A 17,803-nucleotide genomic window follows, 5' to 3' on the forward strand; every position below is an offset into this window, starting at 1 on the left:
CCATTGGTTTTTCTTTCTGTTCATGGGTAGGTTGTTTTATTGTGTATCTATCTATTTGCCCACCAGACACCACGGTTACCCATTTGCTTGTCTACCAATTTGTCCCCCACTTTGTACTTGTAATGTGGTGATGTTCCTTTATTTATTTATTGCATTCTCTGTTTACCATTTATTTTGTGTTGGCCTTCATTGCATCATCTGTATTCTTTAAACATCACTGGTTTTGTTTTCTGTCATTTATTTGCTGTTTAGCCTGTAGTCTATTTTGCCATCATTGGTTATTGCATTTACTTTTATACAGTAGTGTTCAGAATAATAGTAGTGCTGTTATGTTTCGGACGCGGTCGGAGCACCGACCCAGCGTTTGAAAGGACCCAGCACGAAATAAGCAGAGCACGGTTCAAAAGATAACAGAATTTAATAAACATAACAGTGGGTGCGGTGCTAAACAACTAAAAAGTCCGCGGTCTGGTGAGGTGGAAACACGGCGCGCTCTCGACAGCGCAAACGGTCCGGAGCCACAGCAGTTCGGACCCAGGGACCCCGCCGACACCCCCCAGGTGGCCGCAACAAACCGAGTCTGTGAAGAAAGAAAACATGAGGTGAGTCCAACTCCACACAGAGAGACACAACTCAAAGGTGCACGCAATCAGCAAACACTTCCTGGCTTACATCTATACATCAGCTTCTCACCCTGCAGGCACAGAACAACTCAGTTCAAATCTCCACTGCAGCAGAAGCTGATTAGACAATTAGCATAACGTGACAGCTCACTAACACAAGGTGTGAGGGACACCAAATCCACTGTCATTACTTCATAAAAGTCACCAAAAACCAAATTACCTCAGGAAGTGTGCTGAAGAGCGTGAGACCTCACCCAATCCTCCTTCACAGACTGTGGCGTCAAACCTGGAGCAGTCTCTGCGTCCGTGATGGTGAGATTGTTCTCCTGACGTCAATCTCACACGTCTGCTCACAAGGTCGAGTCTCTGGCAATCACACACTGTGCATTCAAGGTTTAAATGCAGCAATCTCTGATCAAGACAAAATACACCACAGCTGTGAGTCCTGATGACCTGCATGTGAAAACAAGCCTCAGGTGTTCAGGGTGAGGTCCTAATGCTCAGCCACTCAGTCCTGAATGCATACCACCTGGTGGGAGAAACAGAAAACAAAAACCAAGCCAGCCAAACACCCCAGCCCACAACAAGTGCTATGTGACTAAAAAGATTAATCCAGGTTTTGAGTATATTTCTTATTGTTACATGGGAAACAAGGTACCAGTAGATTCAGTAGCTTCTCACAAATCCAATAAGACCAAGCATTCATGATATGCACACTCTTAAAGGTATGAAATTGGGCTATTAGTAAAAAAATAGTAGAAAAGGGGGTGTTCACAATAATAGTACTGTGGCATTCAGTCAGTGAGTTTGTCAGTTTTGTGGAACAAACAGGTGTAAATCAGGTGTCCCCTATTTAAGGATGAAGCCAGCACCTGTTGAACATGCTTTTCTCTTTGAAAGCCTGAGGAAAATGGGACGTTCAAGACACTGTTCAGAAGAACAGCGCAGTTTGATTAAAAAGTTGATTGGAGAGGGGGAAACTTATACGCAGGTGCAAAAAATTATAGGCTGTTCACCTACAATGATCTCCAATGCTTCAAAATGGACAAAACAAAACAGAGACGCGTGGAAGAAAATGGAAAACAACCATCAAAATGGATAGAAGAATAACCAGAATGGCAAAGGCACACCCATTCATCAGCTCCAGGATGATCAAAGACAGTCTGGAGTTACCTGTAAGTGCTGTGACAGAAGACGCCTCTGTGAAGCTAATTTATTTGCAAGAATCCCCCGCAAAGTCCCTCTGTTAAATAAAAGACATGTGCAGAAGAGGTTACAATTTGCCAAAGAACACATCAACTGGCCTAAACAGAAATGGAGGAATATTCTGTGGACTGATGAGAGTAAAATTGTTCTTTTTGGGTCCAAAGGCCGCAGACAGTTTGTGAGACGACCCTCCAACTCTGAATTCAAGCCACAGTTCACAGTGAAGACAGTGAAGCATGGTGGTGCAAGCATCATGATATGAGCATGTTTCTCCTACTATGGTGTTGGGCCTATATACCACATACCAGATATCATGGATCAGTTTGGATATGTCAAAATACTTGAAGAGGTCATGCTGCCTTATGCTGAAGAGGACATGCCCTTGAAATGGGTGTTTCAACAAGACAATGACCCCAAGCACACTAGCAAATGAGCAAAATCTTGGTTCCAAACCAACAAAATTAATGCCTCGCAGATGTGAAGAAATCATTAAAAACTGTGGTTATACAACTAAATACTAGTTTAGTGATTCACAGGATTGCTAAAAAAGCAGTTTGAACATAATAGTTTTGCGTTTGTAGCATCAACAGCAGATGCTACTATTATTGTGAACACCCCCTTTTCTACTTTTTTACTAATAGCCCAATTTCATAGCCTTAAGAGTGTGCATATCATGAATGCTTGGTCTTGTTGGATTTGTGAGAATCTACTGGTACCTTGTTTCCCATGTAACAATAAGAAATATACTCAAAACCTGGATTAATCTTTTTAGTCACATAGCACTACTATTATTCTGAACACTACTGTACCTTAGCCCAGTGATTTTCAACCTTTTTTGAGCCGCGGCACCCTTTTTATATTTACAAAATCCTGCGGCACACCACCAACCAAAATATTATAATGCTATTACCTCTGGTTTTGCGCAAAACCCAAATATCATTATTATTATTATTATTAATAGAAAATCGATACAGAAAACACCGCATTTCGAAAATCCTCAAGCATTTTGCGCTCTGATCTCAAGTAGGGCTGTCACGATTAGGAATTTCTGTAGACGATTAATTGTCAGACAAATAATTGCGATTGACGAATATATTGTCTATTTTTTTTTCTTTTTTTCCCCTTCTTTATATTCTACTATTGTAGTATAATTACACAACTCTGGAAGAACGTTTCGCTTCTGTGAGTGGAGAAACTGTGAATGGTGCAACATTTTTATTTTTATCTTCATTTTACATACAGTCCCAACTTTTTCTGAATTGTGGTTGTTTCTGCTGCATTTCTGAAATTGTTTCTCCTTATCAGTCACGTTTTGTGCTTAAACACTGCATTAAGCTCAAGATTGAACAAATAAATACCTTTGGAAAATAACAGCTGTTAAAGTTCAGAGTTCTCACCTGCTTTTTGTGATCTGTGCATCTGAGCATTGTTTTTTTTTTTGTGTGGTTCAGTTCATTCATATATTCTCATTTTTTAAATATGTTTTTAAAGATATTTGACCATTTATTTCATCTCATGATCTCATAGATTCAGCATACGACGCGCACATGGTGTGAACAGGATGGTAACGGCAGAATCACACCTTTAGAGAAAGTTCAGAGAGAAGTAAAGGCAGCTTCACGTTTCCGTTTTGTTAACGTTCACTCGGGTTAAAATCCTCTCTCTGCTCCGCGCTCGCTGCGCACTGAACCTGCATTCAGGAATCTCCCTCACCCACCCCCTCCCTCGCAGTCTGCAGCCTGTTAACTCTGCGCACGTGCACACACAGGCACAGACACACACACCAACAGCTCCGCATTTTAGACGGCTTTTGAAGAAGACGGCACTGTTTTAATCGGCCGTCAGCCTCCTTGTTATTGTCCCGCCTTAAGACGAGGGCGAGGCTGCAGCACGTTTGACGTCAGATTCTGTCGTTTTATGCTTTGTGGATAAAATAAATAATTCACGGTAATCGCGAATATGAAAAATAATCGCGAATATGAAAAATACCCATGGCACCCCTGACGATCGATCACGGCACCCTAGGGTGCCGCGGCACCCCGGTTGAGAATCACTGCCTTAGCCTGTATCAGGTCTGTTCTAGTTTTGGTTGTAGTCATTCATTTTCTTGTTATCCTCTTTTTAGGCTGGTCATGTTATTTCCTAGTGTTGCCCCTTTCTGTTTTGTTCATGTTAATCACTGTTTGTCTTGGGCATGTCATGCTTTTCACCATTGGTTTTTCTGTCACTTATTTATCTTGCATTAGTCTGCTTTGCTTTTTGTTTCACTGCACCCTCTTGCACCTGCCTTTGTTTCTCAGTCACACCCCTTCCAGAACCTTCCTCACATGTGTTCCACATCAGGCCCTGATTAACCAGCTCATTATTTAAGCCCTCAGAGTCCCTCACTTCCCTGCCAGATTGTTGATTTCATGTCACTTTCCAGTCTCTGTTCCAAACTCTATTTTGTCCTGTTTTTTGCCTGCCAGTATTGTGACCTTGCCTTGTTTTTGACCTTGAGTTTGTCTTTGCCTCTGAATGCTGCCACGGTGTATTTTGACCTGTGCCTGTTTTTTGGACCACACCTCAGCCTCATGTCTGCTACCTTTGCTGGACCACCCGTGTACCGACTCCCTGCCTGTTTACTCATTAAACCTTTTTTCTTACACCATCAGTTGTGAGAGTTTGCATTTGGGTCCACCCAGTTTGAGCCACGCCAACACTAAACCTGACAACCAGAAGATTTTCAGTTTTATTTAAAAAGACATATTACTTAAAAATGTGACATCTCTTATTTTATGCAATAGCGAGCTGACTGCCACTAGGTTGTTACAGTGCTGTTTCAGAGGACATGATATAGGGGTCTTAATTTTACTGAAAATTTAAATGTGGTGCCAGAATATAATTCACATCTCATACAAGTTTAAATATATTACATCCATTAAAGGAGGAGGAACAAATTTTATGTTGTATAATTGCAACTAAATGGACATAACTATGTATAAATTTATTTGTTTTGATACGTATATTCTTGAGTGGTTTGGCAGTTTTTCTCGTGATTATAAAAATCCACAAACTAACCCAAATCAATCAAGTGTGAAAATTACCACATAATAAAACAACTCAGTATGCCAACAAAACATTTATTAAACCAAAGCTGAACATTAATCAACATGATGTATACCCCGCTCTAGCATTTACACACTTGTGGCAAATGTTTGACATACGCCTGATAATACTGCCAACAGTATAAAAACATACCTGCTCCTTTATGTTCCTAAATGTAAGCAGTGTACTTTACTGGTACAGTAGTGTTCAGAATAATAGTAGTGCTATGTGACTAAAAAGATTAATCCAGGTTTTGAGTATATTTCTTATTGTTACATGGGAAACAAGGTGCAGCTGGTCTGCTCTGTGTCAGCCTTATACCGTCAGATCTCAGACTTATTTGCAGCAGTAACATACAAATAAATTATTTTTTAAAAATCATACATTGTGATTTCTGGATTTTTTTTTTTTTAGATTATGTCTCTCACAGTGGACATGCACCTAAGATGAAAATTTCAGACCCCTCCATGATTTCTAAGTGGGAGAACTTGCAAAATCGCAGGGTGTTCAAATACTTATTTTCTTCACTGTAATTCCCTCTCTTTATTCAAGAGTGTGATTTATTAATTTTACTCATTCTGTAAAACCCAACATATCCTTCTCATTCAGATCTTCATTCTAATACCAGTTGGCACCCATCTTAATGGTGCATTCACACTAACGTCTGCTCTGGATTGTGAATCACAGTACCACTTTCAGATCAGTATACAGAAGCAGCTTGTCATGAGTGTAGATGGTGCCATGTTGTGGCCATAAATGATAATGTAGTATTTTTTTCATTTATAAATCACGGGACCAGCCAAAGAAGTTAAAACAATATCACAAAAGAATGCACTTTACAGTCCAAAGCATACAGCACATTATATCCACCTTGCTCTCAAAACTGACAATCTTCACAAAATTGAATCACCATTTCCCCCACATCCTCTACCATAACACAAATGAACTCCTTTTTCCAAAATAATTCAAATTCCTCCTGGCACTTCAGCGCTAAGGCGTTGCCATTTTTTCAAGAGTTAGCAGTGTGGAACTATGTAAGTGTACCATCCATTTCCCTATCACTTACCCCAATTAAGAGTCACGGGGGAGCTGGAGCCTATCCCAGCAGTCATAGGGAGTGAGGAGGGGTACACCCTGGACAGCACAACAGTCTATCACAACGGTGTGCAAGTGTACCTCTCAACAAAGATGGGAAGGCAGCGAGATGTGCACTGAGAGAATGGATTTCATACACAGCACACAGTTCACCTTGCACCAGCACGACAAACATCTTTTTTTCCCCCCTCTCCTGACATACTGAAATGTCACAAACACAAAATAATAGAATTAAGTAAGAGTCTACATTAGTCTGTCCCTCATATCACCTGTCTGTACAATTACAATGGGAACTATTCATACATACAGCCAAACTCTAATGGCATCTTACCATTTTCTTAACATTATATTAAATGATATTACAGGATTATTAACTGAGTGCAAGGTCTGTACAGAAAAATATCAGGCTGAGGTACAGTACGGACAGAGCGTAGCAAGTACGGTTAGGTAGCAATAACTGGTTCTTTTCAAGAATCATTCGGAAATTATTTGATCCACTGACATCAATAGCCTTTTTGCTTAACGATTCCCTTATCGGTCCTTCAGAGCGGCCGTTGTTTTTGGGGGTGTTTAGCAAGAAAATTATCATTTCTTTATGTTGAGTGCAGACCCTGCAGTGGGTCTGCAATCAACCACTTCTGCAGCGGCTCTGCTTGAAGCTTGAAACAACAAAGTAGTGCTCCAACACTCTGCTTCGTTGGTTCTCTGCTTCGCTGCTTTTCAGAAGCGGCAAGTCCGCTTCTTAACACCTCTCAAAGCCATTAAAATATGTCAACCATGAGTCACTTTTGTGCGGATTAAAGTCACTAACTGGGACTCAAGTCAGAAAGATGAAGTCTGGTCAAAGTGAATTGCCATTTTAAATCAAATGACACCTCTTTCCAAACACTGTAATACAGACAACAAATCAAAGCATTTTTTTCTCCCAAAATGAGGCATTGTCCATGTTTTATGAATTACATCCTGACATGCAGCGCAGCCAGCTGAGCTCAGCTCAGAGACTATGGAATTAAATTTGTGTCATTAATATCTGAAGTTATGACAAAAACTACAGATTCTGTTTATTTCTATTCATGTCCAGAGATCTAGGATCCACCATGTACAGATTTTATTTATGTCCAGAGATCAAGGATCCAGTGACCAATTTCATATTTATTTACTTGAGACTCAATAAAATGTTGCTGACATACAAAACCTGTAAAGCCTACTTTTAGTACACAGAAAATTCACAGGAGGTATTGATAAGGGAATTGATAAGGAATCAGATCGATAAAGATTTATAAATCAAAGACATCGATATCGATAAAATCTTATCAATACCCATCAATAGCGAGGTTAGTAATTTGTTTATTATATGGCTATTAATATATGTATATACATACACACACACACACATATATATATATATATATATATATATATATATATATATATATATATATATACACGGTCTGTTAGAAAAGTATTGGACCTTTCTATTTTTTTCAAAAACCATATGGATTTGAATCACGTGTGATACCATCAGCCAAGCTTGAACCTTCGTGCGCATGCGTGAGTTTTTTCACGCCTGTCGGTTGTGTCATTCGCCTGTGAGCAGGCTTTGAGTGATCACTGGTCCACCCCTCTCGTCGTTAAGGAAATAGCGGAATGATTTGGAGCTTTGCTGCATCAAATTTTTTCTTGAAACTGTGAGAGACCTCCAGGTGGACACCATTTGGAAAATTAATATGGCTTTCAGGGACGATTTTATGGGGATTACACAGATTAAGGAGTGCTCCAGCCGGTTTAAAGACCGCCCACAGCGTCTGAGAGCGCGGCGCGCTCCGAGCGCCAATCGACAGGCTCAAACCCCGCTGAAACAACCAGATCATTTCCAACATGAAGGCTTTGTTGATCCAGGACGTCGTCTGACTTTCACAAAAAGGCAGAAGGCATGGACATCAGCACTTTTTCGGCACATTCTACTGTTACAGGAGTTTTTTTCATGGAAAAAGAAGCAGATGAATGCGCCACCGTGCCGCTCATGGCACAAAACCACCTCCGTGTTGGTCTCTCAGGACAGCTTTCAGGTGGCTTTCAGACGGCTTCCGGTTGCTTTCAGTCGTGTGAATATCCGAGAAATTGAGCATGAGCTGGACATGCCCCAACATGTCCTGTGAGGCTTCATCACGGCGTTGCTTTGCGCCATGCAGCTCCGCCGTGACGCGCAGGATTCCTCCGCTCCTCTTTCCATGACAAAAACTCCTGTAACAGTGGAATGTACTGTTCATTTCTAAACTGGACGCTGTCTTGATCCGGTATGTCGTCTGACGAGCATAGGAATTGCAGAAGACATGGACATCAGCACTTTTTTCGGCACATTGAGACAGACGTGCGGAGGAATTCCGCGCGTCTGTGAGGTCTCTCACAGTTTCAGGAAAAAAAATTGATGCAGCAAAGCTCCAAATCATTCCGCCATTTCCTTAACGACGAGAAGGGTGGACAAGTGCTCACTCAAAGCCTGCTCACAGGCGAATGACGCAACAGACAGGCGTGAAAAAACTCATGCATGCGCAAGAAGGTTCAAGCTTGGCTGATGAAATCACACATGATTCAAATCCATATGGTTTTTGAAAAAAATAAAAAAGTCCAATACTTTTCTAACAGACCTCGTGTATATATATATATATATATATATATATATATATATATATATATATATATATATATATATATATATATATATATATATATATATATATATATATATATATATATATAAAAACACGCAACCTTCACGTATCGCCACATATGAAAGCTGCTGACGGTGTTGGGCTTGTAGTCAAACCCATTCGCTTTTCCATTAAAAAACCTGCTGGTAAGCTTTCATTCTGTGTTTTTGCCAATGCGGTTTAGGTATTTATGGAGTATGCTCATGTCACGACTTGGTTTTTCTAATCGTGTTTTTAGCTTTCTGGTTAGTAACAAAGTTTTCACTCTGTTCTTGACTGTTGGGAGCTGTGTTTTCATCTTGTTGGTCTTCATTTTGCATGTCCACTTCAAGCTGGTTTGCTGTTAATTCCTCCATTTTCTTTGTTTGCTTTTTGTTTCATTTTATTTCACGCCATAAAAATTGGAAATAAAGTCACAAATCTGACATGCGATCCGGACCGATTGTCATGGTAATGGTCTGATATGGCAAAATATTAGACCAGAAATCAAAGCGCACGTACCGGTGTAGCCATATCGTAAGGTTGGATGATTGATCCTTTAATCGATAATAACTCACCATCGTTGTACTTGTAAGTGGCATCATCTTCAACGTTTGACATTTCCAGAAACTTGTGAGAGAACAATTGGTCTCTAGATGTTTGTGCAGTACTTCTGAATGATCTCATCCTATGATTTAATGCATGAAGAATCTCTCTGTTCTCCCTGACCACTGGCCAAGTATGCATATGAGAAACAGCCCTGAGATGAATGTGCTGTAGAAAAAGAAAATCTGTGTTAGAGAAAGAAAATGGCATGAAGAGACGAGGTCTGTGTTTGTGATAGTTTTAAAAAGAAGAAGAAAGTAATGCCCCTGAATAACAGATTCTCTGTCGTTTCATCTTCCTCTCACATTTAGAGCAAAAAGCACCAACGTTAACAGAACATTTAACGCCATCGTTTGGAGGATTATTATGATGACAGTTAGCCAGCTACAAGTTGTTCGTGCATAGAGTGCTACATGACTTTAAAAATTGATTTGATCGCGGCCACATCAATGCCAGTTTACTTCTGCGCTGGTGTGAAACTCCGCTGCATTTTTACCATAGAGATACACTGTGTATATGGGAGTGGTATTTGCTCTTCAATTCCAGATTTAAGTAATTATTTGTTTGAATTTCATTAGATTTCTGTTGTTGGGACGTTAGTGTGGCCTTAAACTATTTAGAGGGTTTGGCTAATATCTCCCGGGAATGACATAAAAACCAAATTAGCAGCAGCAGGACCGGCATCTCGTCTGTACTAAAGCTGGACGACGGAAAAATGATCCCACACAATGGCCAAATGCTCAATGAATATCCTGATATTTATTCCCACCTCACAGACACACCGGGTATTTTTGTATTTTATATAAATTACGTCACGTATACACTGAATTGCTGGTCTACGCCAGGAGGGAGAGAGCCCCTGCTGGAAGGAGCGGCCAACTGCTGATTATTTCCCCCAAACTAACGCATGATACTGGCATGCCCAACCGGTCGATCGATCACGTGTTGGCTTCCAGTCGATCGCTTGGGGGTGGACAAAAAAATCTCACGCGATTCTATCCATCTGCACATGCGGAGCGTCAAGAGGTCATGAGGAGCTACAGTGAAGAGCGAAGCGAGAGTACAATGGCGCTGGTGAAAAAATCCAAAACTTATCATTTTCATCCAGAGTAGGAGGAAGATTATTTTTTCATTTATTCGAATGGCAAATCCATCTGCCTTATCTGCAATGCAAATGTGGCATTACTAAGGAAGGGAATTTAGAGCAGCATTTTAAGACGATCCACAAGAGCTATGATACTAGCTTCCCGGCTAAATCTTCGCGCCCGAAAAGTGCAGGAGTTGAAAAGCCAGCTTGCAGCACAAGCTGTTTTTAACCGGCCAAATACCACAAGTAAAGCTGCAACCATAGCTTCTTATCATGTCAGCCGTGCTCTGGCAAAAGGAAAGAAATCTTTCAAGGATAGTGAGATTGTGAAAGAAGCATTCATGGAAGCCGCAGATATGCTGCGTCGTTATGGAGGGAGTTCAACCAAAACATGTATTTAGGTGTTTAACTAAGATAATCGTAAGTCTTTAATGTGAGTTTCATAAAAAAAAAAAAAGTGTTGCTGTTAGGGTTGCATGTCGGGAACCAGTTCTTTTCGGGTATCCTTAAAAAATGATTTGATCCATCGACATCAATAGCATGTTTGCTTAGGCAAAAGGCTATTCGCCCAACCATTGGGCAGGTAAGTCATACACTGAACATTACATGCCCAACTGTTGGGCAGATAAATATAATGTCTTACCTTATTTGCCCAACTGTGATCGTGTATTTGACACGTTTTGTGCATCTAAACTATGTTTTTTTACACCACTTTTTTATTGCGGCGTGAAAAGTGGCGTATGTTTGACACATTTAATGGCACCGTCTTTAATTACTGTGAAAAAAAAAATCTCAATGGATGAAAGCAGACAAACTTCACAAGCATTTTGAATGGAAGCCTGTTAACAACGACAAAATGTTTTTTATGAACAAAATGCTGCTTGTTGCCTGTAAGATGATGTTAGTTTGACACAGCGATGAGCCAAACAGAACTGCTTTAGATCACAGCCCCTCCATGGACTGCGAACCCTCCCACAGCCGGCATGAAAATATCCACCCTCACCCCCCCCACATTGAAACCATAAGTGAACTTACAAGCGCACTCATTGGTTGGTTGTGGTTGGGCGTATAGAGGGTTTTCAATCACGTGACCAATTTGCTGCAGGACAGGTGCCGTCTCCATTCTGGATTACAAGGAGCTGGCGCATGATAGAAAAATGGAGAGAATGTACAGTTATTACAATGCTTTAAACCCTCGAGATAAAGCTAATTATCGTGATAGATGTGTAGCAGTTGGTTCAGTGGATCCGTATCTTATACCAGACAGTGAATTTAGTGGTGATGTAACGAACTGTCCGACAGTGTCACACTGCGATATTGTGAACTAGGAAGCAGCCGAACAGGTCAGCCTCGCCGGCCTCCTGCAGAGCATCACGGCGGAGCTCTGAAAGCGGAGGTCGTCTTGAAGTCCTGAGAGATTTCTCTCACCGGGCACTAGAAGGGCAGCTTGCGGATCAGCAGCTCGGTGCTCAAGGACCACAATGTAAATAAGCATCCGTATTGGAAGCGTTCTTGTGTTATCCTCAGCAGTATTTTTATGTATTCTTATATACTTTTATTGCCGAATAAAATAAAATAAAATTCTGGGAGCAGTGGATTTCTGGTAGCAGCGGATCTCTCAGCACCACGGTAACGTGAGGCTTCTTTACACAGACGTTGAAGCTTCTGCAATTGTTCGCCAAATGCACATAGCGTATCACAGTGGCCACCGCGTCATAATCCAGAATGGCCGCAGGACACAAAATGACGTGGCCGATACGTCACGTGAAAACCCTCTATATGCTCATGTATTTACTTTATTGAACCAATGGTTGGGTGTATAGCCACTCAGTTTTAGGCTTAACGATCCCCTTATCAGTCCTTCAAAGTGCCTGTTATTTTTGGGGGTGGTTGTCAGGAAAATTATCATTTCTCTACATTGATTACAGACCCTGCAGTGGGTCTGTATCATCAACCGTTTCTGCAGCAAGGCTTTGCTTTGAACTTTGGATCTTCAATCTGCTGCTTCATTGGTTCTTTGTTTTATTTCACTTTATCTTAATTTTTCCCTGCTGAACACCTAAAGAGCATATGTCTGTGAGTAATATTTACCTTTTTCATGTTAAACCGACCTGTTATGGTCTTCTGAAACAGTTGATAGATGTACTTTATAACTTAAAAACGGGACCGATGCTAACGCATTAGCATGTCTATGGCATTTTCAATGTTAAAGTTAGCATTAAGTTGAGCCATTATCAAGGCTCCCTCCCCAGCACGCAAAGGCTTCTGGGATAAAAAGCGGTGAAAATGAAAAAAAAAAAAACGCATCAATTTACATTGTCCGCTATGGATTGTTTACACACCAGTCGGCGTTGCTAAGCACATTGCTAAGACCCCACGGGCAGAGTTCCCGGATGTGCAACGGGGTAAATAGTTTTTTGTTGTTGGGTTTTTTTGGGGGGGGGGGTTCCCGTGCTGACGGTCGTAACAAACCCCCGCATTCACGACGCCTTCCCTCCCGGCGGCAAAGCTGACTTACCGAAACGAGCCTTGCGGCCGTGAACACGGAATGAAGCCGTCACGTCGACACCATCTCTCCCTTTATCTCTTTCCTTTAAGCCACCGCCGCCCTTTCGCCACAGACGGGATTGTCTGTTTCTGCTTTTCCACGTCCGCCGAACAATACGGCGAGCAGCTTTGTATTGCAACAGCAGATGCTATTAATAGAACGTCCCCAAAGGGGTGAGCGCCGTTTTTCTTCCCAAATTGCATCAATAAATGTGGTTGTTTTAGTGGAATATGTGATCAGAGGTAGAAGAAAATTAATGATGATGTGCTTATTTTCTCATAGAATGGTACTTCTAATTTAAAATCTTCAAATCATGGCAAAAAAATTAAAGAATCCCCCCACCCCGTGTAGTTAAGTGGACTATTCCTCTATGGACGACAAAGGTATTTTTATTTATTCCCCCCCCCCCCCCTTTTTTTTAAAGGGACAGTTATTTCAAATTATCCATTTGTAACCAACGTTTCTGAGAAACGGAAAAGCTTTATTGTCATAATTGTTATTTCCATCATCATATTTATTGTAACTTTAACAGAAGTAGGCAAATTAATAATAGTAATAATAATAAAAATAATAGAAGTGCTTAAATTCAGTTTGCTGGTTTTAAAGGGATCATGCAATAGATAGATAGATACACACATAAATAAAAAAATAATATCTGATAATTGATTTGCTTCTTCAATTTCTTTCTTGAAACACAAAATGAATGTCAGAATGCATTTTTTTTTTTTTTTTTTTTTGGAGGGGGGCATAATTTCGTATTAGATCTTCTTTTGGCTGCCTGACAAAATTCTCTGGTGCTACAAAGTGATAATATCTACTGTATCATGCTTACATAATCATACTGGCTGGTTGTGCCACTCCCCTTTTGAAAATTATAGCTATGTTCCTGTGCACAGTCTTTTGTGTGTTGTTGCATCAGTGCTAACACACCTAATTTACTGTTGCTTAATGATACATGACTTGTTACAATGACAGCAATCTTTATACATACTTCATATTTTCAGAAGCTATAAGCTGTATGACAAAATGTAAATACTGTATAAGGATTATTAATAATGCAAATGTCTTGGGCTTCATTACATCAATCATTAAGAAATACAAATGGTACTGTGTGGCAAATCTGTCTGGAGGAGGCAGTTCTCAAAAACTGTGACCATCCCAGAAGGAGGCGCATGAGGGATTCCTCCAAGACACCCAAGACAGCTCTGAAAGCGTTATACCGTGCTGCTTGAAGGTTTGTGAACCCCTTCAGCTTTTACATGTTTGAAATTTTTTAGGACATCAATAAACAAAACAAAAATTCATACTTTTTATGTTAAAATTTCTAAATTTATGCCCTTTAAACTCACAGTAAAATGTAATATCTACATCATGAATTAAAAGAAATAAAAATCTAATTGTCAAAATAGTGGTGTGACTAAGTAATTGCACCCTTTATTATAACACATCTAAACCATCACTTTTACATTCAGTCTTCTTCAGACAAGTCAGGGGATAGATACATGAACATTTCCAAGACAGTGATTATGTCTTGGACTTTATTTACATTGCTTATGAAGAAATACAAACAGTATGGAACTCTTATGGTAAATCTGTGTGGAGCTGACAGTTCTCAAAAACTGAGTGACTGTACAAGAAGGAGACGAGTGAGGAAAGACGCCCAGATGAGTCTGAAAAAGTTATAGACTTCTGTGGCTGTGATTGAAGAAATTGTGCATAGTGTAAGTTTTGCATTTTGCATTACCACTCATAGATCCATAGTGGAGTGGAGCAGAGAAGAATTTTCTTTCAACAAAACAGATCAAATCCAGGATTGCATCTCTGTGTGAAATTGTAGCTGAAGTTTTCTCTTTGTTTAAATCCTTCTCCACTTCATCATGAAGCTGTATCACTGGTGATGCAAATTTGAAAACTTGCACTATGTGCAATTTCTCTAGTTGCAGCCACAGAAGCCAATAACTTCTTCAGGGTTGTCTCATGGTGGCTTTCCTCCTCACTCGTGTCCTTCTTGTACAGTCACTCAGTTTTTGAGAACTGTCTACCATACTGTTTGTATTTCTTCATAATCAATAAATAAAGTCTAAGACATATTCAGTGACTTGGAAATGTTCATGTATCCATCCCCTGACTTGTCTCAAGGAAACTGTCTGTAAAAGTTATGGATGTCTTTGTCCATCTGATGCAGATGCTTAAAGACTGATGTGCTCGCTGTCTCTCTCGCTCTCACACACACACACAATCGTGAATGTTAGGATGCTGCCATGCAAGGTGCTCAATTGCACCCCTGGACTGACTTGGGGATTATGTACTTTGCTCAAAGGTTGCTCTGTGATTTTTTGGTCTGATGGGGACTCAAACAGGATCCCCCTGATCACCAGCCCGACATTCAAACCTTAAGGAAAGCTGCAGCCCACTTTGAAACCTGAAAATCTTCCAATCCAAACCTTTAATTACAATTTTGATTGATGTATGATACTAAGATGAAATATTTCCATAGATATGTATATTAAATTTGGTCAGTTAAATGAAGACTATATATGTCTTTATGATTACCTTTTTAAAATCATAAGTATTTTTGGTCATTTAAAACTTTATCACATAATTTTTAGTTATTTATTTTTAATGACCTCTCCTGACTCATCAGTAGTGCCTTCATGGCCCACCACGGGGCCACAGCCCAGACTTTGGGAATCACTGCTCTCAGCCATCGCGTCCTTACAATGACTAAGTGCTCATTTGAATGAAAATAATCCTTATATTTATTTTGTCCAGTTACTTATGGCCTCTGAAAATGGAGGGCCTTTGTACAAAAATGGTTGTAATTCCTGCATGGTAACTGAAATATTTTTGTTAGACTCCTTCAATTAAACCTGGAACTCTGCACCACAAGCACAAATCCTTTGTTGTGGTATGCAGAGGCAAAATTATATAAAAAAAAAAAAAAAAACTGCTGTGTCTGTGTCCAAATACGTATGGACCTGTATGTATGTATGTATGTATGTGTGTATGTATCTATAAAATTGGGGGGAGTAATGATTTCAGAAATTGAAATTATTTTACCACCAACATTTCTGCTGTCACTGAGTGGAACTGATACAAGGCTCGGGTAATGTAACATCCAACATCTTCCAGTTTAGCATAATCAAATAGAACATAAAATTCCGTCCTTCCTAAAGGGACACTTTTACAACTTCACTCAGCCGCAAACTGTTTCCATGGAGACGGCACTAAAATGTTACTCTCCACTGGGATCAGACAGTCTTGATCACAGTATATACATCCATCCATCCATCCATCCATTTTCTTCCGCTTTATCCGGAGTCGGGTCGCGGGGGCAGGAGCTCAAGCAAAGCCGCCCAGACCTCCCGATCCACACACACCTCCCCCAGCTCCTCTGGGGGAATCCCAAGGCGTTCCCAAGCCAGCCGAGAGATGTAGTCCCTCCAGCGTGTCCTGGGTCTTCCCCGGGGCCCCCTCCCAGTGGGACGTGCCCGGAACACCTCTCCAGCGAGGCGTCCAGGGGGCATCCGGAAAAGATGCCCGAGCCACCTCAACTGACTCCTTTCGACGTGGAGGAGCAGCGGCTCGACTCCGAGCTCCTCCCGAGTGACCGAGCTCCTCACCCTATCTCTAAGGGAGCACCCAGCCACCCTGCGAAGGAAACTCATCTCGGCCGCTTGTACTCGCGATCTCGTTCTTTCGGTCATGAGCCAAATCTCATGACCATAGGTGAGGATCGGAACGTAGATCGATCGGTAAATCGAGAGCTTTGCCCCCCTACTCAGCTCTCTCTTCACCACGACGGTCCGATACAGTGACCGCATCACTGCAGATGCTGCACTGATCCGTCTATCGATCTCACGCTCCATTCGTCCCTCACTCGTGAACAAGACCCCGAGATACTTAAACTCCTCCACTTGAGGCAAGGACACTCCACCGACCTGAAGAGGGCAAAGCACCTTTTTACGGTCGAGAACCATGGCCTCGGATTTGGAGGTGCTGATCTTCATCCCGGACGCTTCACACTCGGCTGCAAACCGCCCCAGTGCACGCTGAAGGTCCTGATTTGACGAAGCCAACAGAACCACATCATCTGCAAACGCAGAGACGAGATTCTGTGGTTCCCAAACCAGACCCCCTCTACACCCTGGCTGCGCCTAGAAATTCTGTCCATAAAAATAATGAACAGAACCAGTGACAAAGGGCAGCCCTGGTGGAGGCCAACGTGCAGCGTGTAAAGCTGGTCCAGTGTGCCGCGACCAGGACGAAAACCACACTGCTCCTCCTGAATCCGAGGTTCGACCATCGGTCGAATTCTCCTCTCCAGTACTCTGGAATAGACCTTACCGGGGAGGCTGAGGAGTGTGATCCCCCTATAGTTGGAACACACCCTCCGGTCCCCCTTCTTAAACAGAGGGACCACCACCCCGGTCTGCCAAGACAGAGGCACTGTCCCCGATCGCCACGCGATGTTGCAGAGGCGTGTCAGACAAGACAGCCCCACAACATCCAGAGACTTAAGGTACTCAGGACGGATTTCATCCACCCCAGGAGCCTTGCCACCGAGGAGCTTTCTAGCCACCTCGGTGACTTCGGCCTGGGTAATGGATGAGTCCGCCTCTGAGTCCCCAGTCTCTGCTTCCTCTTCGGAAGACGTGATGATGGGATTGAGGAGATCCTCGAAATACTCCTTCCACCTCCCGACAACATCCTGGTCAGGGTCAACAGCTCCCTACCTGCACCGTAAACAGTGCTGGTAGAGAGCTGCTTCCGCCTCCTGAGGCGTCGGACGGTTTGCCAGAATCTCTTCGAGGCCGACCGATAGTCCTCCTCCATAGCCTCCCTGAACTCCCCCCAGACC

At 41.7% G+C, this 17,803-nt stretch overlaps 1 protein-coding gene across 1 annotated transcript in view; it reads right to left on the bottom strand.

The window, feature by feature from the left end:
- The window catches only part of LOC117524370 (ras-related protein M-Ras), a 46,743-nt gene extending 33,655 nt beyond the window's left edge, over positions 1 to 13,088 (bottom strand). The window contains exon 1 of the mRNA XM_034186131.1: positions 12,913 to 13,088. The gene's annotated coding sequence lies outside the window, so the exon portion shown is untranslated. The remainder of the gene's footprint in view (positions 1 to 12,912) is intronic.
- Between the last annotated feature and the right edge of the window lie 4,715 nt (positions 13,089 to 17,803).

This window comes from Thalassophryne amazonica, chromosome 14 (genome assembly GCF_902500255.1).
Source record: "Thalassophryne amazonica chromosome 14, fThaAma1.1, whole genome shotgun sequence".
In the NCBI taxonomy this organism is placed as follows: domain Eukaryota; kingdom Metazoa; phylum Chordata; class Actinopteri; order Batrachoidiformes; family Batrachoididae; genus Thalassophryne; species Thalassophryne amazonica.